Raw genomic sequence first — 4,013 nt, 5'->3', positions numbered from 1 at the left:
AGGATAAAGCATATGTGGACAGCTGCAACTTCTCCGACTCACTCCTGGTTGCAAAAACAAGATTTCCATTTTTGTCATGTCATAAAAGTCCGGACTGGGCACATTTATATTGGTTTTTCTCAGGTTGTGTTGACAGACGTATTTGCAAACTGAATTCCAGTGTCCCGTTAGTGACATCTCAGGTCACTATCTCTGCACTGAAATGGTAAAAACCCACAAGTTATAGATGAGTGAATTGATTTGTAGGACCCCAATCTAGCAGTAATTTAAGGCGACCAGACGGGAGCCCTGTGAACCGCCTCCTGCCTGCCCTCATCCCAATGCCTCTTCCGATTAATAGACCCGGAGTGACGTAACACATGTGGCGCTCGCTGCAATGATGATGTTGTGCCGCGCCTATAAATGAGAAGGATCCCAGGAGGTCGGAGGTGGTTCTCATGGCTCCTATCCAGCAGCTACGTTATATTGAGGCGGCACGGGACCAGAGTCCTTCTAAAGGGAGTCTTTTTCAGTGGCAGCATTTTACTATTTAGTGGAGAGTTGTGCATTTTGTATTTTTTGTCCAAATTCCGAGGAAACAAAAAAGTCCTTTATTTTCTATTCTTAAAAGGACCCAGATGGACCCTATGATTGTCCATGAGTCACCTCTGCTTCCATTTGCATCAGTTAATGAATCTGATACAGGAAAGATATATATCTTGGTACTGTGTTAGCCAGTAGATAGAAAAATAGTGGTGTGGTGTACCTAATTATTTGTACTAAATGTCCAACTGGGGGTCTGTATGTGGGGGAGACAGGGCAGAAACTGAGAACAAGAATGAACTCTCATCGCCATACAATAAGAGAAAAAAGAATGGATCTACCTGTGGCAATACATTTTTGTCTCCCAAATCATAACATTATGGACATGAATTTACTTGTGTTAAAAGGTAGCTTCAAATCTCAGAGAGACAGAAGAGTCTGGGAATATAAACTGATGACGACCTTTGACAGTCTTAATGCAGGAATGAATGTGTCGCACGGATTTATGTCTTTTTACATCAACTAAGGAACTTGCCCCTCAGACTATGAGGGGTCATCACAACAGAGACCCTAATCAGAGGACAATAAAACATTCCTTATCTAAGAACTGGACCAATATTTAGGAACATAACTGTTTATCACTCATGGTAATTCTGCTTCATGTCACCTGTCTTATCCATAGTTTTCCCCCTTTTCTTTTTTTCTGTGCTGTGTTGTGCATAAATATGTGATTCTTCAAAATTTGTTTTAGTCTTTGCCTGATGAAGAGACCTGTGTAGTCTCGAAAGCTTGCAATTTGTTACCATCTTTTCAGTTAGCCATTAAAAGGTATCAACCACTGAGGACTCTCAATTCTAAATATTTTGCAATGAATCTGAAAATTTTACACACTGATTCTCTTAGTCTGTCCTAAAAACAGCACAGACAATTGGCATGTCCGAGCACGGGTGTGAACTTCAACATGGCATAACAAGGACACCTCCTGATTGTTTCCATGGGCTTCTAGAATCCTTCACAGTCCATAGATATACGGGAATGATAAGACGTTTCCTATAATGTTGATCACAACGATTTTCCTAGACTTGCGATTAGAGTTGAGCTCCACTGGCTCAGTGGGTGAATACAATAATTGCGGTACCCTACATTGTAAAAGTCTCACTTTATACTAATCAGTATCAAATACTGAATGATAATGGTTTACTGGCGTGTTCTGTACTTTACCTGCACCATATAAATGTTTAGGAATCTAAAACACTATCACAGTTAAAGCATCTGAAACCAAAACTGTGTTGAGGTCATCCGCAAAGGGTGACATTCAGTCAGAGGAAACCACAGTGAGTGGTGCAGCCATAGGTTTGCTAAACAGTACTAGAGACTTAAAGGGGACCTTTCACTGAATTTTTTTTATTTTATCTGATTGACTCTTCCAACTGCCAGTGTTCCACTGATCCTAGAACAGTTTTCCTTTTTTCCTGTGCCCCTCCATTCCAAGGTTATGCCCCCCTGAAGATAAAGAAGTACATTTTCCCTTTAAGCAACTGGGTGTATCCCACCAAACTTGTCTGTGGGCGTGGCAGTGTTTTGATTGGCCAGCATCAAAGGAGAAAAGGCAAACACCCACAGAGAAGTTCTGTGATACACGCCCAGTTGGTTGAAGGGAAAATTTGTTCCTTAATTTCCGGTAGGCAAAAGTTTGGAACCGAGGGGTATAAAAGGGAAAGAAAACCTGATCCAGAATCAGCGGAGAAGTTCCAATTGCAGGGTGTATTTTGCAGGGGAGAGTAGGACTCAACCATTGAATTAGGTGGGTTTCATCTTTATGTTTTGGCAGGAGGTAGCACAAAGGTTGCATTCTTACTTTTGAGGGAGGTACTAAAGGAGCATAAATACTTTCTAACTGAGAGAACAATATTGCTTTTAAAGGGATACTCAAAGGGCAATATTATTAGATTAGGGGGTGTAACACTTGGCCTGTCCCGGGCCCTATGTTAGTGCTATACAGAGAGTATCATCAGATCCACTCCCGCCTGTCTCCGTGGCCCGTACCTTGTCCTCCCAGGCTGCATCCCTACGCAATGCTTTGCTCCAGGGAGACTGCTTCACTTTCACACCCCCGTTGGACACAGGGTGCTCGTCTTTCCGCTTGGCACGGCTCATTCTCTGGGCACTGGAGGGAAGGAGACCCCACAGTGCTGGACGATCCCAGGACCTCTGAGCTTTAAGGATGACGAGCTCGTCCTCACTCTCACCCGGAAGTGACGGCACATACAGACCGGAGGAGTGACTCTTCGTATCCATGATGTAAAGTTCATGTTCAGCTGTAGGCTGCAGATAGAAGCCATTTTTCAGGACAGGAGACTGAGTATTCTAATCAATGGCGTCATGTGACTCTCCAGCAACTGCGAAACTCCCAGAACTCTGTGCCGTCTGCTTCCGGGGATGTGCTCCTGGGAGTTGTAGTGTTACAGGGGATGTAGTGATGGGCCTCCCGTCTCACCAGGGCCCCGGCACTTGCCCGGGTGCGCCGGCCCTGATCAGTCCCCTGAGGGGCTTGGAATGTAAAATTCAAATGTAATAATGAGAATATTTTTTTTAAGCATGAGATATTGCCCTCACTTGGATTCAAACCCAAGATCCAAGCACTGCAGGGCAACAATACTAACCACTGACCCTATTAACCAAGGTCCATGCTCACTCATAAACGAGACAAGCGATGGGGTTTATGAGATATATATAAGTACAGCTCTCCAGATTTGTCCTAAGTTTAAGTACACTTCTCCAAATTTGTCCTGATAAAAAAACGGACTTCTGAAATGCAACAATTGTGGCCAAAGATAGGTTAATGTCATAAAATGCCTAAGGAACTTATGTGTATCTGTTATGCCCACGCCGCTCCAATGTTGCCCCTCTAGCTCTCCTTGATAGTCTTTATATATGTGACTGTGGTGATGATATATAGTCTACACACGTGACCTCTGCAACCAATCACTGACCTCAGTGGTGTTCGGCATCAAACTACTGAGGTCAATGATTGGCTGCAGCGGTCTTGTGTGTAAAAAAAGATGGGTAGGGAGTACTGGAAATATGCAGGAGAGTAAAGGTTATTTTTTCACAACACTTGCTTTTGGATCATTTTCTTTGCATAATTCTTCACTATTATTCTGTATTCTTCATTGCCTTCAAGTCCTGTACTTGTAGCCATTCAGTAATGATTTTCTTCTTTTATTCTCTGTGGCTAAAAATCTATATTGTCCATGTCATGGACACACATAGCTGTTTCCAATGCATTTACGACTGGTGGAGATCTGTATCCTTAGGAATTTAAAATATTAGTACCTATTAAATGACTGCAAGCAGAGATCTTGACGAGCACAATGAAATAATGCGTGGATCTTTTTTTATATGAGAAGTAATCTTCATCATAAAGGTACAGTGGGGCAAAAAAGTATTTAGTCAGTCAGCAATAGTGCAAGTTCCACCACTTAAAAAGA

Source organism: Ranitomeya imitator, chromosome 6 (assembly GCF_032444005.1).
Source record: "Ranitomeya imitator isolate aRanImi1 chromosome 6, aRanImi1.pri, whole genome shotgun sequence".
NCBI classification, from domain to species: domain Eukaryota; kingdom Metazoa; phylum Chordata; class Amphibia; order Anura; family Dendrobatidae; genus Ranitomeya; species Ranitomeya imitator.
The sequence above is the reverse complement of the archived record's forward strand: the minus strand, read 5'-3'. Positions refer to the sequence as shown.